We start from the raw sequence: 27,601 nt of genomic DNA, 5'->3' as shown, positions 1-27,601 counted from the left end.
ATATGATAAGGTTGTTGATGGCTGTACCCATATTCAAGGGCATATCCACTGTGGAGAGAAAGCAGATAGCTTAGTAAATAGGCAGACTACATAATCTAGTTGAAGAATTGGCCCAAATATCCCTCTGTCATTTAAGATGCTGTCTCTGTTTGCCAGGGCTACTGTAACAAATACCACAGACTATTTGATTTAAACAGATAGGATTTTACTGTGCTGCACAGTTTTGGAAACTAGAAGTCTAAAGTCAAAGCACTGGCAGGATCTTGCTCTCTCTGAAGTTTGTAGTGTTCTAGTTGAAGCTTGTCAGCAAGCCATAACTCAATCTCTTCCTCTATCATGTAGCTGGCTGTTTCCTACTCACTACTGTGCCCAAATTTTCTCTGATTATAAGGATTCCAGTCACAATGGGTTAAGACCCACCCTGATTCAAGTTGACTTCTTTATAATAAGATCTGTGAAATGAGTTCATAGCCACATGACCAGAGGTTAGAACATGAACAAATCTTGGTTGGGGACATGATTCAATGCAAAACAACTGCTTTATTTTTTCTCATTCTCCAGTCAATAAAACATTTCCACAAAAATCATTCCTGAATTCCTGAACTAGGAATCGATTATTTACACATGTTAACACATACCCTGTTTCATCATATTTAACTACTCAGTAAACATTACTAAATGAGGACATGAACAATACAAGATATATGGTGCATTAATATTTTTAAATACTTGCAATTTCATCTTCCTTTTTACAACACTTTTCTTTTCCTAAATCATATGCAGATTGGTGTCACAGAGTTTTCCCCACAGGAATCTAAGAAAAAACAGCAAGATTATGTCAGATATCTTATAAGGAAATCAGAAGAGACAAATGATATCCTCTCTTTAAAGAGATTCAACTTCACACTTGGGAATGAGGAGGGAGATTGGCTATGGCAGTAATTTAGTGCTACCAAAAGAAGGGATTTGTGGATTGACAACCTGCCCAAATAATAGGTGACTTAGAAGAAACCAATCTATACTGGTGATCACCTCTGCCAGGTGGCTCACTTATGCCTAGGACAGGAAATGGTCTTTAATCTTGACCACAGAGATCACCAGGTGATTCTACTCAGCATTGAGGCCTGAGGACCATGATATCAGGAGGAGCTATAAAAGGTAAAATGCCAAGATTCAGATAGTCTCCATTTTAATGGAGAGCCAATTGCAATGTCATCTCTCCAGGAGTACTTAGTGAGGAATGGGGCAGGGAGGAAATGTTCCTTACCTTGGAATCCTTGCATCCTTGGGTTCATATATAGAATAGTTCTCAGATAGGGCTCCAGCTCCTCAGTCTTGGACACCATTTTTCTCAGCTGCCAATTGTGCCTGGCATTGATATTCTGAGACACCACAGGACACAAAGGACACATTAAAGTATTCTCATAGGGCTCTTCTGCTGTAAATTGATGCAGGGAGGCAGTAGATGCTTCTACATTTCAAGTACATGAGTTTCTAAGGATGACCAGGCAGCCAGGATATCTGTTTGCTTCTTCAGTCTGTACAGCCATGGTTGCTGACTCTTCCTGGGCAAATGAACAGAGTATTGGGAGCTTCTGTGACTTGAATGCTCTTGTTTCCTAAAAGTCTCTCCCACTTTATATGCAGAGGGTTAATGTGCCTTAATTTCATGCCATTCTTAGTGTTGAGCAAAGAGCACTTAAATGCAAATAGAACAAGATCCAACCCTAGAGAGATTGAAATAGGAGTTGAAGAAAGATACAAATCACCCTCAAGTTTTGAACTGAGGAAGGAGAAGGGTCCAGACTCAACAGGACATACCTGTTCCCCCTACAGATCCTGCCTCACTGGGAAATTAACCCAGAGAAGTGTTGAGAAGTTCCAGGAGTCAAAGGGAGCTTACAATTTGCCATCTTCAGGGCATCTGTTACAATAGAAAATATAGTACAAGGCACATATGTAATTCTGAATTTTCTAATAAGCACATTTAGGGAAAAAAGTAAAATAAATATGCAGATGACATATTTTAAACCAATATAACAGAAATGTTATAATTTTTACATATGTCACCTGCCACTTTCTGAGTGCTCCATACCCACATATGGCTAGTTGCTGCCAAACTGAACAGTACAGATGTAGATCATTGCCATTTTAGAAATTTAGGTGAAAAGATTTTTCAGGACATCCCAGGCTAACCTTCAGCTTATGAAAATAATGTACTAATCCACTTCTCTAGACTGGGTAACAAAAATTACATTGATGCCTGTGTGTTCTAAACAGAGCAGATGTGTGACAAAATCACTTACTTATTGTTAGGCAGATGGTTCTCAGTAAGTAATTTTTTGGTTCTGGATGTCAAAATTTTCCATCATGTTATTTCCTTCCTACTCTTTTATAACTTGAGAATTAAAAATACATACACTTAATTAGGACTCATCTCTCTTCTCATTGAATCTTCTACTTGCCTCCAGGTGCTTACACAGTGAGTTCAGTTCTGGTATATGTGGCTTTTACAGGAGAGTGTTTGTCCTCTCACCTTGCCATATCTCTTTAGTCTTATTTTGAGTAAATTAAAGCACATAAGAGAATAATACACCCTGACATGATATTTTTCTAGTTAACAGGTACACATTGTAATGATGTCCTGAGTTTCTTGACCAGGAAAAATTTTGATACCTTAGAGCGATTTGGAAAAGCCTGGGGACACTTGTGGTTGCCAATACAGGGTGATGGTGTAACAAGAATCTAGTGTGTAGAGGTCAGGGAATCTGGTAAACATCCCACAAGGTACAGATTCATACCCCAGACATGCTCAAGAATCATCTGGCCCCAAATGTCAACAGTTTGGAAATTGAGAGACCATGGCTTAGACCACACCTATTAAATCTTTTTCTTTTTTAAGGAAACTTGGGCTTCTGGTCACTCTCTTTCAACCAAATATTAGAGGGTCAATATCCATATAGAACACAGTCACTGCTCCCACTGATGGAAAAAAAAAGAATAAAAATCTTCTTATATTTAGATTTTTAAAAAGGAATGCAACCTTCTGGAAAGTGTTCTCTAAAAACTTACTCTGTGGTCACAATCATTTCTTCCAAAATATTTTCCTCTGTGATTGCAAAGATGTATTTTCAGAGGTTCTTAAGCAAACTAGAAACTGCCCTGAGACCATCTGAAACTGGAAAATGATGTTCCTTAAAAAAAAAAAATTGTAACAGACATAAAAGACACCTAAAGTTTCAAGAAATCATACTCTGTATATAGTATTCCATATAAAAATTATGAGTGATCAGCTTATTTCACATTTTTTCATCCTTGGTTAATTGTAAGTATATGCATTTAGGCTATCTTAATATCTTGACAAAAGTGTGAACTCCATTCATTTAGAATTGATTGGAACTATGTATCTCAAAATCAATATCAACATTTCTCTTTGGGTATTTTATGTTCCTTATCTTTTTAAATCTACTTACCTAAAGTTTGGAAACATATCAAAATTTACAAGTAACTTTCCCTAGTGAGAATTGTCATCTCTATTTCTGAGATAGGAAATCATGAATAATTTGTGCATAATCTAATATTTTCTCTCCTTGATGCCATAGCCCAAATCAGAAAATTTTCCTTTGTTGTGGTCATTGTATATTGTGAATCAATTTTTGCTACTTTTAATTATAATATACTATTGTCTTTAATGACCCCCTTTGTATTAGTCAGGGTTCTCTAGGGAAACAGAATCAACAGGAGACATCTGTCAACAGTATGAGATTTTATAAGAGTCTCTCATGTGACCATGGGGGTGCACAAGTCCAGGTTCCACAGGCAGGCCACAAATGAGGGGCTCCAATGAAAGTCTAATGAAGGTCCTTGAGGAGTTTCTGGGAGACTTCAGCTGTCCAAAGATGAACTAGGAAATTATCTTCTCTCTGAATGCTGAATTCACTTCCCCTTTTAAGGCATTCAGTTGATTGGATAGAGCTTCACTCATTGCTGATGGCGATCTCCCATCTCCCTGGTTGATGCAGATGTAATCAGCCATCTATACAGCAAACTCACTAAAGCCCATACGTGTCTTTGTACCACAGTTAGCCCAGTGCTTGCTTGACCAAACAACTGGGCACAATTACCTGGCTGTGTTAACAAACTTGCCTAACCATCACACCTTTCCTCAAAGGGAACCAGGGAAGTGTAGGGAGAATGATAATCAGGAGAAATCATGAAGAATCCAGATTAATTTCAAGTTATTAAATTAAATTTTATGTTGATCCAGTAGCAGTTATTTGCTTTCTGCTCTTCCCCTGATACTCTTCTTAATTTATACACAAAATCATGTCCAAAATCAGTTCATCAATTATGGTTGCCTCAGTAAATAACATTTAAGACCACACAAGTATAAATAAAAATAATATCCAGTTCTATTAGAAGTGTTTACAAATTGTCCTGGGAGAAAAATAGAAATAAATTATGTGTCTTGGGGCAAAGGGAAGGATCCTATAAGAAGGGAAAATTGTTCAGAGCATTGAGTTTAGTAGAGTTTTGCAAGAAAAGACTTAAAGATTTCCAGCAGAAGGAAGAGCTGAACATTTGACTAGAAATTTAAATGGCTATAATATTTAATAATATAGTGAGGAGAGAGTAGTCAGGATACCTTTAGGCATCAAGAATCAGAAAAGTTTACTAAACTGAGCAATGTGGCACCACATGAGTCCTGGCCCTTTTGAAAAGTAGAATGGGGGTGGATAACCTGGGTCATAGCCAGGTGCTCTGTAACTGAGACATGGAGCCACATCAGTGCATCTGTGAGATAACCCCAAGCAATTTTATTACTTATTTATTAATCATACCTCTGATAGCCACTCAAAAGCTAAAACCTGTCCAGATTTTTGTAATGGAATAAAAAAAGTAAGTGGGAAATGTTTAGCAAAAGAAAACCTCCTCAAATTTCATTGATATTTAAACTATGTGCAATTTAGAAACTTATTATGATGTTCCATTTTTTAAATCTCAAAAATATTTGAAATAAGTTTGATGTTTTTGCCACACTTACCTTTTTACTTTGAAAGGCAAAGTAAAACAAGATGATAATATTTCTTTTTTCTAGTCATTTCTTGGCAATAAAATCAAAGCGCAAAATCTGTCTCATAGAATGGAAATGAATCTTGGCCAAATTCCATCTCCCCTTATTTTGTTACTGCATGATTACTGAAAAATACATTGTGGTTCCATCAACCTGGACCTACATATCAGTAGCTGAATTCTGGCATCTAGATTTTTCTGCCACGAGAAATAGAAATGAGTCTCTCATTTCTGAGTATGAATTGGAAACACTGTTGTAGCCCAACGATATTGATCACACTCAAACTCAGGATTGGAAGCCAATTAGAGAGCTTTTATTAGCCACGTGGTGACTGCCTCTACCTGTGCAGGGGAGAGAGCAGCCCAGAGTCTAAGGGAAGAGGTGTTTTTATAGCCTTTCAGGAGGGGGGTCTACTAGTAAGTGAGCAAGCAAGCAAAACACTGCAATGAGCTGAAGATAGCATATCTAGTTTTTCTTTTTTAAAAGCCCATTCTTGTGAGCAGCACCATGTTATTTATTGGCACTCTTCTTGGGAGCAGCCCTGTTATTTATTGGCACTCTTCTTGGGAGCAGCCGTAAGTTATTTATTTATCTGAGGGCACATGCAATTCCTATTTCCTAATGTAGTTCTATTCCTATTTTCCCAATGTGGCCTTACCCTTACAACACTAGGAGATTTTTAAGAAAATATCATATTTAGGTCATGTCCTTGACCTGTGCTTTCCAATATGGGAACCACACTGAGCCCTTGAAATTGTCCAGTGCCCCAGGGAAAATGATCATATTTTACATATATTGATTTAAATAGATATGTCATTAAAATTATTTTATTCAGTTTACTAGCAGTTGTGGGGGTGCTGAGAATGGAGAATTATTGCTTTATGGGTACAGATTTTTGGGGGGTAATATATGGTGAGATTTTAGCACAATATTTTGAATATAATTTATATCACTGATTTGTACACATGACAGGAGTTAAGGTGGAAAATTTTGTATTGTACATATGTTACCACAATTTAAAAGTAACAGTTTTAACCTTCACTTTATTACTTTTTGTAATGCACCTACTAGAAAACTTACAGTTACCCATGCAGCTTAATGTATATTTCTAATCAATGGCACTGGCTTATTCGTAGCTTCCCAAAATTGAAGACTCTGACTGTAGGGGCATAGGCTGTTTTGAGCAGCAAGGCTCTGCACCAACAGTCTGACCCCTCTCCTACTGGGAGGCATTGCAAACTGCCATGTTTAAAAATCCCCATGTGATTGTAATCCACAGTGATGGTGGGCATGGAATATAATGAATGGGTTTTTCCCATTTTTTAGTCCCCCAGAAAAAGGGTAGTGAAAGTTCATGTGATTATTGATCCTGCAGACATAGAGCTAAATGCAGACCCTGGACCTGAACCACTACACCATGTGCTTCCACAATGACCCACCAGTATATATAATGATAATTGATTCACAACACAGCTCACTCTGAGTTATTTTTGTGATCCAAGTGCAGAACAGAATATGTTTAAAGTGCATTATCTGAGCTCTGTTGCATGTATTAAGTAAAGTCAGGATGACAGACTCTCAGATTCATAAGTCCAGATGTGCACAGTTTGCATTTGAATGCCTAAGTTCTGCTCATTCTCTTTCCTTTCCCCATGTCTGCTATAATGCATCATATAATCAATGGTGACTGCATTGGGTTTGACTATGATTGTACTTTGGTACACATTCCAGGACTCCATAACAATTGTGAGAAAAATTATTTTTTAGTGAGTTTACTATTTGCTCAAACTCATATGAGGCCAAATGAAGTCATTGATCATTAATCTTGACAATGTTGTGAGTTGCTGGAGCCCTATGATCTCAGAATACAGGGATGGTTATGGAAATCCCTCACCTTTGGTGTTCCAGAAAATGGCCTAGTTCAAAGAGAAACCCTTCCCCAAATATGATTTGGATAAGATGCAAGGATGTCCCTTTGGTTTATCTAAGAAGAGGCTGGACTCAGACCCTTGACATTCCAATCTTTGTCTCATAGGTGATTAGCTAAAGCTTGTCCCCACTGAACAACTTGTTTGTCAGATTTGGTTAAGTCTCTTTCCCCCAGGACCTGAATTTGGTTCCACCCTCAGCCTGGCCAGCTTGCAGCCCCTCCTTAAGTGACCTTCCCAGGAAATAAGATGTTCTTATGGAAAATATTCTCTGATCTATTGTTGAGAATGTATCTGGCTTCTTTATACCTTGATCATTCTAGTCTTCTTTATTCCTTTCTATAAAAGGAAATTCATTTTTATGTAACCCTTAAGACACGTTGATCTTATTATCAGAGCATTCTCCTTATGGCAATCATCCCCTTTCCTCTATTGCAACAGTCCCTTTTCTCCATTGCAATAATCTTTTGTATAAAATTTCTCCTTACTGAGTCTGGATTTTTTTTTTTTTGATAGTCAAGAGAGATACCCTTTTTCTCTGGTCACATGGTATATTAAGACAGTTCTTCTCCTCAATTCTGATATTCAGGGAGAGTTGAAGATGTTGGAAATCCATAAAACAATTCCTCTCCAAGTTTCCTCATTCCTCTGAGCACTACACCATGCAAGGACTGGATCTAAGTTGCTTCCAATGTACTTAGACACCCTTACTCATGCTCAAGAAAATCTTTAATTGAATGTGGAGGTGTCCCTTCTGCTGAAACCAGCTCAGCAGTAGGTCTGCACAAAGGGAAGGCAATGCAGAACTGAAGAAATAAAGGGACAGAAAGAAAGACACAAGAGAGGAAACAAAGATGGGACCAAGGAACTTCACAGCTTCTGAAACAGAGTCTCAACCCTAGTTTCCACACCATATTTATTTGAAAGCTAACAAGCAGCTCTTTGCTACAGGAAGCAACTTACAATATCTTCTACAATAGCAGGAAGCAACTTGTAACATCTTTTGCAATAGCAGGAAGCAACTGCAACATCTACAATAAGGTAACATTTACAATAACAGGAAGCAATTGCAACATCTACAATTAGGTAACATTTACAGTAATAGGAAGCAATTGCAACATAATCTACAATAACAGGAAGCAACAAATAGGTAAGCCAGTTTCCCACAACATATCCCCCTTTTTGTTTTTATAAAGCAATGAAGGCAGATTAGGTGGTTTCTTACTGCCTCACACCCTGAAGGGCTTGTCGCATGCTTATCTTTTAATAATGTCAAATCAGAGAACAGTACTTTATACATAATCCATAACTACAGCAGATTTATACAGACTTCCAACTAACAGATGCTTTATCTCTCATGGGCTTAAGATTTCTTGCCAGCAAGGCTAGAAAGGCCAGTACTTGATCAAAAATGACCTCATTTTCCCCAATTTATATAGTTTGAGGCATAGGCAATGACAAATTATTGTTACTTCCCTGTTTGGGGCTGTGGGGCAGCTGGAAGTTTATCACATAATTTCAATGCCTTCATTGATCCTGCTCTTATCATCTTCACTGGATCTGAGGCCACAACACACTGTTGAATTAGCTTAGTGCATCATTGTGAGGACTCATTTTCCAGGCAGAAAACAATAGCTGGCTTGTTATAAGAGACATGATGTAGTGTCTGTAGCAGTGAAAGCATATCTTGCCCTTTCTAAGAACAGGAGGGGAGTGATGTCACAGTCATTGAAGTGAGCATGAAGTGAGCATGAAGGACACTCATGGGTGATGTCCACAAACTGCTGGTGAACAACAGACAACTGGAACCACTGGGCTAGGCACCACAAGGTCTGGTACTCATCATGTTCACCTTTCCAGTGGAGCCACTCTGATTCTTCTCAGGTCTCAATTGTATGGCTCTGGATCTTTATGAGGCATCTGCCTCAACAGTCCTGAGAGGGATGTTAGAGGATTGGGCAGGGACATGACAGACAGTTACCTGTCACTGCTGACAGGTGTCCCAGATATTCTTCCACAGATCTCTCCCCATAGAGGATGATTCACAACAGTTCATCATTTTTTGTCTTGCTTTTAGTATTTGCAATCCACCCCTGGAGAGGGATGACTGTCTTCAGAGTAACCAGACACTATTGGGTTAAGCTTTTCACTTTTAGTAGTGTTGTAGAATTTGAAAGAGGTTCAATTATTTGCATATAGAGAGTCCAGGACTCAGGAATGATTTTGAGAAGGAAAAATGGTTTATTGATGGCCGGCTGGACTCGGGAGCTTTCTGTGTCAATTCTGAGACAGGAACAAGATTTTTGAGTCCCTTTTATACAGAGAGGAAAGGCCAAATGGTCCTTTTGTTTCAGTTCTCAATAGGCTTGAATTAGCATATATATCTTCCACATCTTAGGTAAGCTTTTAGCATGGACTTCAGGCATTCTAGATAAGCTTTTAGCATATTTGGTTTACATTTCTCCTGAATACTTAAAGTTTATAGACCTTGCATTGTTAAACTGTTTCATGGGACTGGAGTCCTTCCTTGCCATGGTCACCAAGGACAGGACTGCAGCCTTTTATCATCCCACACCCACAAGTCACAGATAGTTTAGGTTATCTCTGAAGAGACAAAGAGCCTCCAATCCATAGCCCACAGTAGGGCTTCCTATGCTGCACACAATTGCTTTTTTATATTGTACTTATTGTCTCTTCCCACAATTGAGACTATAGCCTGAGGGGTACTCAATTAGAATGTTGCCTTTGCCATAAACCGCACCCAAAGCCAATATTGGTGCTGCCATATCCAATTCACAGGCTAAGTCAATATCCACCTTCTCCCCACTTTTCATTTTTCCCCCCACAGCCTGCTAGAGGTCCTCCTACTCCCATGAAGGACCTTTCCTAATTAACACATCTCAGTGAGGGATAAAAGATTTTTAGTACTGCAACAGTATTACAAATTCTGTTAACATGAGAAAACATTGCTACATCAATTACAGCAGAAAGTATAGTTTTGCCTTACCCAACCAAACAACATTTAAGAATTTGATAGAGAAGCAGGGACCTTACAGCTTGACCCAATTGTTTGCCTATTAGAGGTACTTAATATACCATTGTCTCTGATGTTTCTTAGTAGGGTCACTGCCTCAGGTTTCTTCCATGCAGCCAGATTCATTGCCAACAGGCCAGGGGAGAAAGCCTTGAAGAACTGCAAAAGTCCATTGATGCCCTATTCACACAGTTTTGGCATGTTTTGTATTCATTCAGTATTATTTTACTTTTATGAAATACATTATTTCACTAAATGCTACCACAATACCTTTACAACTTGCTATATGCATTTTATTATTCAAGACTTACAACTATAGAGATCTCATAAACATTTTAAACTTTGGTAATAGTATAAGCATTTATTACTAGTAGTAGTAGTAATAGTATTTTTTTTGAATAGAGTTCTTTTAGAAAATTTTCTTTATCAAATTATATTACCATCCAGAGGTATCAAAATATACACTGACAATGAACAATCACAAAAAAATCATTACAACACACACTGAAACAATTACCACACTCACATTGACACTGAACAAACAGATAAACATAAAAGCAGTCGTTTCTTCCTTTCTTTCTTTTGTTTAATAACTTAATGTAAAGCCATTCTAGCCTATAAACCTTTTTGCATGGTTAAACACTTTTTGTAAGAATACTAGCAAATCATACATATCAGGCAAAGACTCAATCCTGATATAAGATGTAACTGAGCACTTGCTCAGCTGATGTTCAGCTTCTTGACTTTAGATTTTTAGCTCACCTCCAGGTGGGAGGTGAAGCTACTCTAACCTTCAGAATGGGACCCAGCAATGCCATCTTCAGTGTCAGTTTCTCCATCCACATGACCAGAGGTTCTGGGTTCCACAGGAACTTTCCCTGTCTCTTGGCATTCATGATATGGCTTAATCTGATGAGCTGGTACCCAAGCAGGACATTCTCCATCTCCCAGAGGAATACAAGCAAACCATTTTTCCCCAAGTTAACAACTTCCCTGTTGACCATTTATTGGTCAGTGGATCATTCCACCAAATTAAAGGTTTTTCAGATAGAGTTTGGGTTTTTGTTTTAGAATTAGTTTGGAAATGCCTTTCAGCTGCTGTCCCTTCCAGGGTTGTTCCACAGTTAAGAAAATTAAGAGCAAATAATGCTTTGTGTAGCTGCACCTGCCGTGTCTCCCTGTCTTCTCCTTTTTGCTTTTGTAACAGTGTTGTAGAATGAGAGAGGTTCAATTATTTGCATATAGAAAGGCCAGGACTCAGGAATGATTTTGAAAAGGAAAAATGATTTATTGATGGCTGGCCAGACTCGGGAGCTTTCTGTTTCAAACCTGAGCCCTGAACAAGAATTTTGAGTTCCTTTTATACAGAGGAAGGACTAAATCATTCTTTGTTTCAGTGCTCAATAGGTTTGAATTAGCATATATATCTTCCTCATCCTAGGTAAGCTTTTGGTATGGACTTCATACATTCTAGATAAGCTTTTAGCACATTTGGTTTGCATTTTCCCTGAATATTTAAAGTTTATAGAGTTTGCATTGATAAACTGTTTCCTGGGACTGGAGTCATTGCCATGGTTACTAAGGGCATGGCTGCAGCCTCTCACCATCCCACACCCACAAGTCAGGAGAGACAGCTTTGGTTAAGGTTATCTCTGAAGAGACAAAGAGCTTCCCACCCATAGCCCACATCAATGAGTTTAAGGGTTTATTTGCTCACTTGACAATAGCCTGCCCCTGGGGGCTATAAGGAAGTCCTGTAGTATGAGAGATACTCTAATTATCTAGAAATCTTTTAAGGCAGATACTGGTATAAGCAGGAGCATTATCTGTTTTTAGAGACTGGGGAAGTCCCATTACAGCAAAGCAAGCTAACAAATGTTGTCTTACGTGTCGAGCAGTTTCTCCCATCTGAGCTGTAGGCCAAATGAATCCTGAACAAGTATCTACAGAGACATGAAAATAACATAATTTTCCAAAGGAGGAGATATGAGTCACATGCATTTGCCACAGAGAGTTAACAGCTAAACCATGGGGATTTACTCCAGGTTCCAATTGTTTTTGGATTATTAAGACTTTGACAAGATTGACAAGTTTGAACTATTTCCCTAGCTTGTGTCCCTGTTAAAGGAAAATGAGCCTTGAGGTCAGCTCATATATATGGGTTAGGTTGTGAAATTGAATAGCTTCCTGTAAAACTGGAGTGACTAATTTATCAATAGCATTATTGTCTTGGGCTAATGGTCCAGGTAAGTTTGAATGAGATCAAATATGAGTGATAAAAAATGGACTTTTTTCTATTTCTAATTATTTGTTGAAGTTTGTGAAAAAGCTTATAAAGAAACTGACTTATGTTAGGATTGATAAGAGCTGTTTCAATCATTTGAATAACCTGGACAACATATGCCGAGTCTGAAAGGATGTTTATGAACTCTGGTATGTCTTGCAAAGCAGTAAGTATTACTATTAATTCAGCTTGCTGAGTCAAAAATCCAGGAGTAGGAATTTTCTTAGTTTTGTACCCAATATACCCAGCGGTACCATTTCCAGACCCATCCATAAAAACTGTAAGGGCATCAAGTCCTGGTTGAAAATTAGTTATGCTAGTTAAAATCCATTGAGTGCTTTTAATGAATTGTAATACAGGATTTTTAGGGTAATGATTATCTATTTGTCCAACATAATCAGCAAAGGCTATTTGCCATTGTAAGTGGTTTGGGAGACAAGCCTCAATTTCCTTGAGCAAAAGTGAAAGAATGATATGAGAAGAGCCCTGTCTGTGAAGGGCATGAGTGTGCTCAAAGCCTTTAAGTACAATTTGGGCCATAAAATCCACATAAGGAGATAAAGTTTTAACAATACTGTTAGATAAAAATATCCATTCTACAATACGATCTTGTTGCATAAGGATTCCCATGGGGGAGTGTAAGGAAGGCAAGATAATTGCAGTGGCCATTCTAGATTAATATGCTCAACTTGGGCACTTTGAATATTTTTCTGTGAGTTTTAGTTCTTGCTCTGCCTCTCTTGTTAGAACCCAGGGGCTGTTTATTTGAGTATCTCCTCGTAATAGTGAAAAGAGATTAGACAGTTCATAGGTGGAAATGCCTACTTTGGGCCTTAGCCAATTTATATCTCCTGATAATTTCTGCAGATCATTCAAAGTTTTAACAGAATCTCTATGAATCTGAATCTTCTGAGGCTTAATTGTAATTTTATCAACAATAGTCCCAAGATAAGAAACAGGGGTAATCTTTTGAATTTTCTCAGGGGCAAGTTTTAATCCTGCTATAGTTAAACTCTTCTCTAAGGCCTGATATGCTAAAACTAGAGTCTGGGAAGAGGGAACAGCACACTGTATATAATCCACATAATGTATAATATAACAAGAAGGAAAAGTCAGTCTGACTGGATTTAGGGCTTTAGCCACAAAATTTTGACATATGGTGGGGCTTTTAAGCATTCCTTGAGGAAGATATTTCCACTGAAACTATTTGTTCTTTGTTATTAAAAGAAGGCACCGAGAATGCAAATTTCTTGCAGTCTTGGGGAGCCAAAGGTATTGTAAAGAAACAATCCTTTAAATCAATAACAACAAGTGGCCAGCTAGGAGAGATCATAGCTGGTGTGAGCAAACCTGGTGGCAGTGCACCTATAGTTGAATGACTGCGTTTACTGCTCGAAGGTCTGTTAAAAGCCTACACTTGCCTATTTTTTTTCTTAATAGGAAACATCTGAGAGTTCTAAGGACTAAAAGAGTCTTCAAAGTACCCCTTATCTAACTGTTCCTTAACTAATTTATGAAGTGCCTCCCATTTTTCTAGGGTTAATGGCCACTTTTCAACCCAGACTGGAGGGGTTGTAGTCCATTTAAGAGGAATGGGTTTGGATAGTACAAGGAGGCTAGGCCCAGACTGGAGAGGTTGTAGTCCATTTAAGAGGAATGGATTTGGATAGTACAAGGAGGTTAGGCTGAACAGTGGCCATTAAGGAAAAGGTGAATATCCTAATCCTTCATGATTACCAAGAGCTGTGGGATCTATTGGCTTAACAATTTCCTGGTAGTGCTTACCCAATCCTAACTCTGGAACATTCCCTTGTTTCCTTATTAATTGTGGACTTTGTTGACTATATTGGCTAACCTGGGGGATATAAATTTCAGCCTGCCACTGTTCTAATATATCACATCCCCAGAGATTAATAGATAAGTCTGCAATTTACAGCTGCAGGGTGGCATGTTGCCCATCAGGTTCCAGACAATGAAAAATTTGTACACCCTGCTTTAAACCTCTGGAAGTGCCAAGTCCCACAACAGAAACAGATGCATCTTGTAATGACCAAGCAGAGAGCCAATGGTTAGAACTAATGATAGAAATATCAGCTCCAGTATCAGTAAGTCACTTAAACCATTTATTCTGAATGGTTACTTCACAAACAGGATGAGATTCTAAAATCTTTTCAATTAAAAATACTCCTGTTATTCCTGTACATCCAAAATCATTTTTCCTTCAGACTTTCTCACTAGCTCCTACAGAAGCATAAGGGAGCAACAACAACTGTGCTATGTGATCTCCAATATCAGCGTTCCATGGAACTGAGGTGGACATGGTAACTTGAATTTCTCCTTGATAGTCACAATCAATTATTCCTGTATGCACTCTAACTCCCTGGGAGGTGAGACTGCTCCTCCTGAGGAGAGGTCTGACCATACCAATTTTTAAGGGTCCCCTTATTCCTATATTTACACAGGTGGGGGTATCTCCTGGAAACAAGGTAACAGGTTCTGCCATAGGGATATCTATGGCTGCATTTCCTGCCATGGCGGGAGATAAGTCAAGGGCACTGCAGAATATAGGGGAGTGCCAGGATTGCTCTGCTGGATGGGGAAAGCCCCCTTTTGGAATGAGGCTAGGAGTGGGCACCACAGGAAATTTCCTGACAAAGGAGTGTCATTCTTATGATAATTAGACCAACCCTGATTAGACCAATGAATTCATTTACCACAGGGGCACGGCTCAAATGGTTTCTGAGCAGATTTTCCCTCAGACCTTTTCTGACAATCTTTTCTCATGTAACCAATTTTCCCACAATTAAAACATTTTCCAAAGAACCTCTTACTGATTTTCATTCCTGCCATACCCTGAGCCATCATTGTAGCATGGTGACCCTCCATCCCTATATCCTGGCACAATTTAATATACCCTGCCAAATCCACTTTACCTTTCATAATCCCAATAGCCTTCTGAGGATCCTGATTAGCATTTTCATAAGCCATTAGCTGCAAAATAGTATCAACAGCTTCTAAATTATTGACCCATTTTTTGATAGTCTCTTTTAGCCAAGTGTTAAAGTCAGGGTAAGGTTCTTTAGCTCCTTGTAATATTTTTTTAAATGACACCGGAGACTGGCCTTTAGCCTCCATTTTTTCCCACGTTCTTAAGCAACAGTGACGGACCTCTGAAATGGCTTGATCATTCATTGTCAATTGCTGATCTACTCCCACCCAATTCCCCACCCCCACTAACTGATCCAAGGAAATGGGGATATTATGGGCTCTATTATGAGCAGCCTGAGTCTCTGCATGATCAGTCCACCAGTTTGAATTGTAAAACTCTCCAGGCCCTAGGGTGATGCGTGTTAATGCAGACCAGTCAGCTGGGATCAGCCTTGAGCCTTCAGCCAACCCCTGCCTCATACCATAGGGATAAGGAGAATTTGGACTGTATTTTTGCACGGCCGCTTTTAACTCTTTCAAAATTTAAATGGGAAGGGTTCATGAGTGAACACATAAACCCCATTCAGACTTTGAGGATCCACTCCAGGAGCTATTTTTTCTTTACAGTGACTGGAAAGGCCATTTGAAGTGCCTCCAAGTCACCCTCCCTTCTAGCCTGTAAAATGCCTTGTTATAAAACTGGCAACTTTGGCTGAACATTTCCAGGCATAGGAAGGGGAGGAGGTATTGGCTTGGTGAGGGGATGACTTTCTAAAGTCAGTTAATGGTGGAGCTGTAGGCAAAATAACTTTAGATTTAGTACCAAAAAATTCAGAGGAGGAAATTCCTTCTCTATTTTCTGTTTTCTCTTCCTCATTTTCTGTTTGCAAAGGTTCCAAAACAGATCTAATAATCATCCAAGTGGACCAAAAAGTAACAAGGAGTGGGACACTTTGTACATGTAATTCTGTCTTCCTACTCTTTCCCAGTCTTCTAATTCTAAACTTCCTACTGATGTGGGCTATGGGTGGGAGGCTCTTTGTCTCTTCAGAGATAACCTTAACTTAAGCTGTCAGTCCTGACTTGTGGGTGTGGAATGGTAAGAGGCTGCAGTCCTGCCCTTGGTGACTATGGCAATGACTCCAGTCCCAGGAAACAGTTTAACAATGCAAAGTCTATAAACTTTAGATATTCAGGGAAAATGCAAACCAAATGTGCTAAAAGCTTATCTAGAATGTATGAAGTCCATGCTAAAAGCTTACCTAGGATGTGAAAAATATATGCTAATTTAAGCCTATTGAGAACTGAAACAAAAGAACTATTTGGCCTTTCCTCTCTGTGTAAAAGGGACTCAAAAATCTGGTTCGGGGCTCAGGATTGAAACAGAAAGCTCCTGAGTTCAGCCAGCCATCAATAAATCATATTTCCTTCTCAAAATCATTCCTGAGTCCTGGCCATTCTATATGCAAATAATTGAACCTCTCTCAAATTCTACAACACTACCACTGTGAACCATGAGCAATATTTTTCTATAATCCAAAAAAGTTCTAAAATATGAGACTCACTGGCTTTGGCTCCTCCTGCCTTGAGGAGTTGTTTGAGGAGACAGACTCATGGATGGTATTTTGTTGAACTGTCTCTGTTTCCCATTGTAACCATGTAGAATACCTGAGAGTGTCCTTACTCACTGAGGACTTGGAAGGCCTTCTAAACCACTCAGGGCTCTGCACGATGACAACACACCTTTTAGCTTGAAGCTCTTCTACCCTTCAGTCCCTGTTTGGGTGCCATTTGCTGAGACCAGCTCAGCAATAGGTCTGCATGAAGGGAAGGTGATGCACAACTGAAGAAATAAAAGGACAGAAAGAAAGACACAAGAGAGGAAGCAAAGATGGGACCAGGGGACTTCACAGCTTCTGAAACTGAGAACCTCAACCTTAGTTTCCACATTGTATTTATTTGAAAGCTAACGAGCAGCTCCTTGCTACAGGAAGCAACTTGCAACATCTTCTACAGTAGCAGGAAGGAATTTGTAACATCTTTTATAATAGCAGGAAGCAACTGTAACATTTACAATAACAGGAAGTAACTGCAACATCTACAATAAAGTAACATTTACAGTAACAGGAAGCAATTGCAACATCATCTACAAAAACATGAAGCAACAAATATGTAAGCCAGTTTCCCACAACACCTTCCTCCATCATGACTTCTTCTATGCTAATCCATTGACTCCCAGCATTATCTCACAATTTTGTTTTAACATTAAGAAAAGCAAGGGGGGGAAATGATGTGGGCTATGGGTGGGAGACTGTTCATCCCTTCATAGATAACCTAAGCGGTCTGTGTCCTGACTTGTGTTTGTGGGGTGGTAAGAGGCCACAGGCCTGCCCTTGGTGACCATGGCAACGACTCCAGTCCCAGAGAAACAGTTTAGCAATAGAAACTCTATAAACTTTAAATATTCAGGGAAAATGCAAACCTAATGTGCTAAAAGCTTATCTAGAATGTATGATGTCCATGCCAAAAGCTTACCTAAGATATGGAAGATATATGCTAATTCAAACACATTGAGCACTGAAACAAAGAATGAGTTAGCCCTTACCCTATATAAAAGGAACTTGGAAATCTTGTTTGAGGGTTGGGTTTGAAACAGAAAGCTCCTGAATCTGGCCAGCCATCAGTAAATCATTTTTCCTCCTCAAAATCATTCCTGAGTCCTGGCCTTTCAATACACAAATAATTGAACCTCTCTCAAGTTCTACAACACTATCATTCCCCCGCCTAGGAAAGTTCTGTATAAATTCAAGTCCCCTCCTTCCAGAAGTGGGCTGAAGTCTCTCTTCAGACCCCCATCATGCTGGTGGTTGGTGCTGAAGTCTGATTTTCAGACCCCCTCCATTGGGAGATCTTCTCAATAAATAAATTATTTGCTCATGGTCAATCAGTCTCCGTGTCCCAGTAAGAGCCGTATTTTCTCCAACATATGGTGCTAAAACCCAAGACTGGGATCATGTTGAGACTGATTGACTAGTGAGGAATCTCCCCCCTCTGCCATGGCTGAATGCCCACCCAACACCGGACATCAAATCTCAGCTGGGTGAGTTAAGGATTTCTCCGCTGGAGGATCCTACTCTCTCTCTCTCTCCTTTTCTGTTGTCCAGGACAACCCATTGGGAAAACCTAGTGCTAGGTTAGGATCCTCACCATTCCCCAAGAGCCACAGTGGGTGGTATGCCTGCATCCTTGTGGAAAGAAACCCCTTGGCCCCAGAGATGTCTGGCTCCAAGAGCTGCTTCCCATTTCCTTGGAGATATCTGACTGATTTGGTGATACCTGTCTCACTCAGAATCTCCCCCATTCTAGAGGTCCTTAGTCTCACCCAAGCTACCTAAAATGGGGAATTAAAGTCCAGGCCCTCAAAAATCCACACTTCTGGGTTTTCTCCTTCATAACCTTAAAACTGTACCCAGAAGGGAGATATCAGACCTAAAAAACTCATTTTCTATTCAACCTCTGTGGGCTGCAATATCAAATGGACAATGAAAATCAATGCACTTTTAATTCCCAAGTTCTACAAAATTTAAAAAACTTCACCCAGAGCAGTGGTAGACATGTGAGATTCCTTACACTCAGGCCTTCTCTCATCTTTGTATTCTGTTCATCTTTTACACCAAAAACCTCTTTGAATGCTTTCTTCTTCCTCCTTTCTGCCCCTCAAATCCCCCCAAAGACCTCAACTTTGATCCAGCTGATCAGACTCCCCCTGCACTTCCTCCATATATTCCTCAGACATCATGTCCACTAACTCCTCCTCTTCCCCCTCTGGTCCTCACTGCCTTCCACCCCAACTCTCTCCCCTCCTCATATAGGAACCAGAGCTGGAGCTCAAATCCTCTCCCCACCCCTGCTTGACATCTGTATACAGAAAACCCTTCTTCCAACTCAGATCTTTCTGATCACGTCCCTCCTCTACTGCCATTTGCCTCATCAGCACCCCAACTTACTCCATCCTCCTCCAGTGCCCCCACATCTCCCTATAAACCTGCTCCCTTCTTCCCACCCTCCACCACTCTCAAGCCCAGCTCCCCACTCTCCAGGCTCCTTCCCCAGCTCCTGTCTACCCTCTCCAGGAAGTGGCTGAGGCAGAAAGCACATCCCTTTCTCAATCTGATCTCTCCCAAATCAAACACCTTCTCAGATCCTATTCCTCTGTACCAATACCCAGCTACCCCTAATAATCTTCCTTATGCTATGATTGCTCACCTCTTACAAGTAAGCTTTCAGCTGACTCTGAAGTCTAAGTATATTCCTAAAAAACAATAATCTAAAATATATGTGCTAAAGGTCTATCTTAACTGTTAAATTAAAGTTTAACTGCATTTATCATGCTCAAATATTCCTAAGGGTTGCTGATTACTAGTAAACGTGTTTCCAAAAGCAAAGTTACATATTACAAGCAACACTGATTCCAAAAAATCTTAAGGCAGTAAAATAACCATACCAAAGGAGTAAAAATTATGAGTTAAATTAATGAACTTTATGTTTCTGTCTGTGTGCTGTAACTCGTTTTGTATTTGTCTGTTTGTTCACTGCCAGTATATATTTTAATACCTCTGGGTGGTAATATTAATTCCTACAAGAGCGCTATTCAAATGGCCAAAAATTAAACAAGTGCTTATATTAATAAGTAGGTATAACTGATAAAAATTCTGTCTTGACTGATAAAATTGCTACAAATCTCTCCTAAAAAATGGTTCTTGCCTAAATTAAAATGTTTATTTTTCTTCACAGAATGAAATGTAAGGTATTGAAAGAAGTGAAAAATTTGTAAGAGTGCTGAATGAAATTTAATAAGTTTGGTCAAGAAAGTGTTTTGTCCTAAGATAAACTGGCTGGTTTTCATAAAACTAGAATCAAAGTATGTAAGACAAAACTTGAATGCACATGGCAAGTTGTAGAAGGTATTGTGATAGCACTGAATAAAGAAATATGTTCTGTGAAGGCAGAGTTTGAAATGAAATGAAGTAAATATACTCTATGCAATTATGACTAATTACAAAAAGTTTGTAAAGCATTGCTTTAACTGAAATATTCAAATAGCTAATTACAAAAAGTCATCCTGAAACAGAAACTGAATTGATAATTAAAAGTCCCTCAATCTGCATGTTACACTGGTAATAGGAAAAATCATTTTAATTTCATTGGGAATCTTAAGTTATCATAAAATAATGAGAAAAGTAGTTTTTCTGCATTGCTAAAATAAAATACCTGCTAACTAATTTAATCATGATAGTTGCATGTTGTAAAAATTTGCTTTAAAACAGATTCCAAAATCATTTTAATAACTTATGCATGCAAAGTATATACAATGTATTTTATTGTTAAGGAAAAAGATAATTATTTTGTCCTAAAATAAAACAACTGGTTTATCTTAAGAGCCTGAGATTCATAAACAATTAGGACAAGCTACAAAGTTCTATCACATTCTTAAATAGTGTTTAGTTAAGTAAAACTTAAGTTAAATAGTGTTTAGTTAAGTAAAAGTTAAGTATACCCTCTGGTGTAACTGATAAAGTATAACATTTTCTCATATTATTGGGATATTGAAAACCCTTCATCCCTCATTTAACTCAGATATTAAAACCATTATTCATGCTAATCAGAAAAAGCCGTGCATGGAAATGACAGCCCATCCAGCAGACTGCTTTTAAAACAATAACACAGGCTCAAGCAGTAAGGGAGTGGATCTTAACTTACCCTATAAATTGGATGTAGCCAGTACCAATATTGGTTTTGGGTGGGGTTTGTGGCAAAGGCAACTTTCTAAACAAATGCGACTTAAGTTTTAGTCACAATTGCAAGAAAAATTCAAAGTGCAAAACAAGAACAATGAACTGTCTTAAGCTGCCCTCTATAAAAAAGAGAAATCTGTGGAAGAACATCTGAAACACCTGCCAGTAGTGACAGGTAACTGTCTATCATGTTCCTGTCCCCTCCTCTAACATCTCTCTTGGAACTGTTAAGGCAGATGCTCTCAAGAAGATCCAGAGCTGGGAAGCAGATTTGGCCCAGTGGTTAGGGCATCTGTCTACCACATGGGAGATCTGCAGTTCATATGCCAGGTCTCCTTGACCCATGTGCAGCTGGCCCATGCACAGTGCTGATGAGCGCAAGGAGTGCCGTGCCATGCAGGGGTGTCCCCCGCATAGGGGAGACCATGCACAAGGAGTGCACCCCATAAGGAGAGTCACCCAGCACAAAAGAAAGTGCAGCCTGCCCAGGAATGGTGCCACACACATGGAGAGATGACACAAGATGATGCATCTAAAAGAGACACAGATTCCCATGCCACTGACAGCAACAGAAGTGGACACAGAAGAACACACAGCAAATAGACACAGAGAACAGACAACTGGGGTAAGGGGGGAAGGGGAGAGAAATAAAATAAATAAATAAATCTTTAAAAAAAACAAAAGATGCAGAGCCATAATACTGAAACCCAAAAAGCAGCAAAGTGGCTCCACCAAAAAGGCAAACATCATGGATTCCAGACCTTGTGGTGCCTAGTCAAGCAGTTCCGACTGCCTGTCACTCACCAGCAGCTCATGAACATCACCCATGAGTGTCCATTGTGCTCACTCCAATGACTGTGGCAATTACCTCACTGGATGAAACACACGGGCCAAGCACAGACTCCAGTAGCACGATGGCAAGTGGATTACATTGGTCCCCTCTCTCTCTCAGAAGGGGCAAGGTATGCTTTCCATGCTGCAGACACTGCAACGGAACTCATGTAACCTTGTAGCTGAAGTCTTACAGCAATGGACTAAGTCTAAATTACAAATTAAGTGCCAGCTGCTCCAAGCCCAAAAAGGGAAGTAGTAATAATTAGTTGTTGCCTAGCTTCCAACTATATAAACTGAGAAAAATGTGGCCATTGTGATCACCATACTGGTCTATGCAGCTCTGCTGGTTGAAAATCTTAAATCCAATAAAAAATCACTCAAAAACACTGTTATAAAACCACAGCTAATAATCTAAAGTCTCCTATTCCAGCTAAAACTCTTAAGTGTATAAGCGCATCAAATCATGTATCAACCATTAATGCCATTGTTTAATGCTGAATGTATAATCCTCTTATTCCTTTTCCTCAGACTCCTGGAGGTGATAACCTCACAATCAACCCTAAATTTCCTGATTAATTCCTATTCTTACCACAATGATAACTCATTCTCCTCCTACCAGCAGGTCCACACATCTTCCATGCAATAACTCAGTTTATCCGGACAACCATCCAAGATGTCATGCATAATCATGTACATGATCTTCCCTTGCTGCAAAAATATAGTGCCAGCAGCTGAGCCAGAGGCCAAAACACCTCAGCACCAAAAGAAAAACTAACTAAATTCCACAACACCTTCCTGCTCTTCCTCTCCACCCAACCATATCAAAAAGAGTTGGGAATTTCAGGCCTCCCCTGCCCTACAAGCAGATAACAAATAACCCCAAACTGCCACCCCTGTCCCTGTTTTTACATTAACAGAATTGGTCAGATAAAAAAATCTTAAAAGTCTTAAAAAATATTTAGAAATCACCCAGAATACCCAAAATAACAACTATGGTAACCAGTCATGGCTATCCTCATTCCTGTCTTATTTTTCTTTACCCATAAAATCAATCATTTTACCCATTATACCATCATTATTAACAGTATTGCTGCTGCTCCTTTTTGGTCCTTGTCTCTTAATAGCTTCTTGTCCAATTTATACACCAAATTGTACAGTCAATAAACCAAGAATATGTAAACAGCATCTTTCTGCTGTGTGAACTACATCAACCCCTGTGGGACCTGAAACAACAGTCCCCTGTACAGGATGGAAAAAAGCTTCTTTTCTCTGCCCCTTGACAGCGGGAAGTAGCCAGACAGAGCTGAGGCTCCAAATCCCCTCACCCTCCCATTCTGCCCAGTACCTTATACCCCAATATCCAGTCCCCACTATATATATATAAACAAAGAGTTAGGAATGTTAGAGGTTTGCAATAATTAAGCTGTACCTCAGTTTCCCCTGATATGCATGGGGGAAAAAGGTAAAGCCCCTCCCCCATGTGGCACTTTCCCACAGGTTAAACAAAGGAACCCCATAGAGATAGGAGTAAAGGGAGATAGAGATCATCACCATATCGGGGGGAGATGGAGATCTTTACTACCACTACCTGCATATCAGAGGGAGATGGAGACAGAAACTTTCACTATTTACAAATCCTTTAAAACCTTACAGATCAAAAGAAACATCTGCTCCTGCAGCATTCCAAGAAGGCATAGACTCCCTCAAGCCCCTCCCACTATCTCACTCAGACCCTCAAACCCCCTCCCACTATCATTTCCCACCCAGGAAAGATCTGTATAAGTTCAAGTCCCCTCCTTCCAGAAGTGGGCTGAAGTCTCTCTTCAGATCCCCACCATGCTGGTGTTGGGGCTGAAGTCTGTTCTTCAGATCCCCTCCATTGGGATAGCTTCCCAATTAAATAAATTCTTTGCTTATGGTCAATCAGTCTCCATGTCCCAGTAAGAGCCATATTTTCTCCAACAGGACAGAATAACAGTGAACCCAGAGATGGATGAGAATTGTGTTTAATAGTACAAATGCAAGAATGTGCTTCTCTTGAACTGAAATGGATATCTGTCACTATTGCAGGGTGGTGAGAATTTGGAGAGGCCTAGGAAAAATACAATTGGTGTCACCTATGGACAGTGCTTAACAACAATACTGTAATATCCTTGCATCAGTGCCAAAGATGTACTGTGTTGATATACTGGGGGGTGGTGGGTAATGGAAAACGTATGCCAAATGTGTGCTATGGACCATAGTGGTAATAGTCTGATGATATTATCCCACAATCTGTAACAAATGTTCCTCCATAGTGTGGTGTGCTGATAAAGGGGTGTTAAATGGGAATTCTACACATGTGCATGATTGCTTTATAAGTTCATAACTTCTATAATAAAGTTATATATTTTTAAAAAGGTATTCAACTCAACATTTGGTTTTCTATGGTTGAGAAGCAAAATAAAGAGCTCTGTGAATCAGGGACAGTAACACCCTAGAGAGAATGCAAGTCTTATGCATTCATTTCCAGCTACCCAGTCGATGTTCCAGCAAATGTTCTCTGCAGGGGCTACAAGGTGATGTGGACTGTGTGAAGTTGGAAGGTACAGAGGGGCTAAAGGGGCTCACAGGGTCATGCCTGTAAGGTACCAGTGAGGACAGAGCAATCCCTGCTGGGGCTCGGGAAGGGATGGCACAGTGCCTGAGTCTTGAGGGGAGATCAGGGAGAGGTGGCTTCAGGCCATGGATTGATGGATCTGAAGCCCCTGCTCTCCCCCTCCCAGAACAAGAATCGTGAAATGTGAAGTATGCGAGTGAGTGCACCATACAGCTAAGAAGGCAGTAAAGAATCATGAAGCCAAGACCCAGGCAGAGAAAGAAACCCAGGAATAAGGTCAGCCTGACCCTTGGAGCCCTGTCCCCTAGGCTCACTGGTGAATTCAAGAAGACACAACAAAGTCCAGCAGTTTCCATGTGTGCATGTGCCATGAGGAAGAAGGGTGGAGGGCAGGGTCTGCCACTGAGGTGAGGTCACACCTAATAAAACCCCTGGCTGTTTGGGGGCCTGAAAGCTACATGTGGAGTCATGGCCGGCAGGAAATCCATTGGCTGTTGCAGGGATTACACCCTTGTGAATGATCTCAATTGACTCGATCAAGAGGCTCTAGGACTGCTAGTGTCCCCTATCAGCTATAAGAAATCAACCCCACTCTTTTCTTGAGTAAGGTAATACCTTCCTAGGCTTCAGCTTCACTGAATTTTTAACTCAGTTTCTGGAACTCAGTTAAAAATGACCAGACAATGGACAGGACAAGGCACTGTGATGTGACAAAAACTAAAATACAGTAGAAGCCTGCCTTCTCAGAGGGATCCAGATAGCAAAGTCATCACACAAACTTTAACTCTCTTTGTTCAAGAAATTACAAATCAAGCTTATGAATTCTGTCAGAGAATGAAAAATGAAGTAACTGGAATTAAGAACTCAATGGAGGGTTTTACCATCAGAATTGACCACACTGGAGGCAGAGAGAGAACCCTGGAAAGTTGGTCCTGTGTTTGGTGTCTGATTTGGACCACACATATTCAGAGGTTACTTTAGACATAAAACTATGAGTTGCCAGATTCTTATCTGCTTATTTGTGCACCACCTTTCTCCAAAAAGGACTTGAGAAGAAAGACCTGAGTGGGCAGGAGGTTGTCGGGTGCAAAGAATGTAAGCAGACATTTTTGCTGTAGAGGAAACAGCAGATGCAAAGGCATAAAGGCTTCTGGTGACCCGAGGAAATGAGGCAGATTGGCTGCAGCTCAGTGCTTTTGGGAGGGAGCTTCAGGAGAAGCACTGGGTGGCACCCGGGACCAACTGAGGGGGTGCAACCTGTGCCCTGCTGAGGAACCAGGACTGACCACGCAGTACAAGGAGCATCCTCCATAGACTGTATCAGGGAATGACACACTTAGGGGGTGGCCAGAAAGTTCCCTCTGGCAGCTGTGGAGAGGATGGATCGATGTTTGGAAGAAGTGAGAAGGACAGGAAATTGGACACAAAGCACTTAGGATAGTGGGGCAAGAAAGATGATTAGGTAAGGACACAGCATTGGGAGAGAGAGTAGGGCAGCCACAACACAGCAGATGAAATGGGCTGGATGCTGGAGGAGCTGAATCCATTCCCTGAGGGAAAACAAGTGTCCTTTAGGTAATTTTTGGTGGCAGAGATTAGTTCCTAAAAACAAATACTGCAATGAGACATGTGTTTATCAAGAAGGCCAGACATTAAGCATGAACCAAAAAATTTTTTTTGATAGGAAAAAAGCAATTGCTTGGTGAGCAGAGAAAAGGGGCAAAGTGAGTTGTCTGATTTTGGTGTTCAACGGCATCATGCAGTAGGGACCTGAGCAGTGAGTAAATGCTAAACCACTCAGTGATGGCCATATGCCCAGAAGATACAAAGAACATGAGTAGATACAAACAGCAATGGAAATAGAAAGTCCAATTGCAAGGAAATTATTTTGAGGATTAACAAGTCAAAATACATTATAAAGTTGTATATTTTTAAAGTTAACCAAACTCCACAAATGCCACATATATTTCCACAGCCTAATGAATTACCCAAGCATACTCTGCAAAGATGTCTTTGTATGTTTATAACTCCTACCAGCTCACCTCTGACATTATGCAATGTTTGTTCTGTATATTTACCATCCAGTAAATCTGAAACACATGGCTCTATTGATAGCTAAAAAGATTCTCTAAAGGGTTTTGAAGACTTTATGCTACTACAACCATTTCACACCAATCACTCAAGATTGTGGAGAGCCAGGACAGCAAGGGGAAGATAAATCCCAGTTAGGTAACTTGGTCACAGAGAAAGCAAGGTGAATTAGCTTGGTGGAGCACAGAAAGAGCATGCCTTCCCAAAATGGCAGAGGCAGGGAATTGGACTTAGCCCAGTGGTTAGAGCACCTGTCTACCACATGGGCAGTCCACAGTTCAAACCCTGGGCCTCCTTGAGCCCTGTGCAGCAGGCCCATGCACAGTGCTGATGTGTGCAAGGAGTGCTGAGCCACGTAGGGGTGTCCCCCGCATAGGGGAGCCCCATGCACAAGGAGTGCAACCCTTAAGGAGAGCTGCCCAGTGTGAAAGAAAGTGCAGCCTGCCCAGGAATAGCACTACACACACGGAGAGCTGACACAACAAGATGACACAACAAAAAGAAACACAGATCCCATGCCACTGACAACAAAGAAGTGGACAAAGAAGAACATGCAGCAAATAGACAAACAAAACAGACAACTGGGGTGGGAGAAGGGGAGAGAAATAAATAAATCTTAAAAAAAAAAAGAAACCAAAATGGCAGAGGCAGCGGAGCAGCAGAAACTCATGGTACCTGAACATCCTTCCTCAAAACAAATTAGAGATGAGAATCCTGGTAACAGTTAGGATGGAAAGAACAGTATAGATTATGGAATCAAGGGAGAAAGAAAGACAATATTTTAGTGTAAATATGGCAAATATATGGCATTGCTTTTCCTCAAAAATGACAGTTATCTACTCTACCACACATTCTTTCATAGAGCACTATTTGAAGCAGTGAACTCAGGAGTATCTTACATTTGCGTGTCCATCTTTCTCTGGTCATACAGTTCCTGGAGCTCTTCTCATTCTCAGCTCTTTTCATTCTCAGCACTTTGTTCTACTCATCCAATGCATCTTTCTCAGACTGCAATGAATCACAGTCATCTTCCA

The 27,601-nt window shown here is 40.0% G+C and overlaps 1 long non-coding RNA gene across 2 annotated transcripts; it reads right to left on the bottom strand.

Annotated features, from left to right (window-relative positions):
* LOC131276514 (uncharacterized) lies at positions 1–27,601 on the bottom strand. Of its 2 annotated transcripts, none has more exons than XR_009183981.2 (4): positions 27,467–27,601; positions 1,822–1,924; positions 1,268–1,727; positions 1–814 (listed from the first exon to the last, which is right to left on the bottom strand). It is a non-coding gene; the product is annotated as an uncharacterized lncRNA (long non-coding RNA). The 2 variants fall into 2 exon arrangements; XR_009183982.2 differs by having other exon boundaries at positions 1,268–1,565.

Source organism: Dasypus novemcinctus, chromosome 29, assembly GCF_030445035.2.
Source record: "Dasypus novemcinctus isolate mDasNov1 chromosome 29, mDasNov1.1.hap2, whole genome shotgun sequence".
Taxonomy (NCBI): Eukaryota; Metazoa; Chordata; class Mammalia; order Cingulata; family Dasypodidae; genus Dasypus; species Dasypus novemcinctus.
The sequence above is the reverse complement of the archived record's forward strand: the minus strand, read 5'-3'. Positions and strand labels throughout refer to the sequence as shown.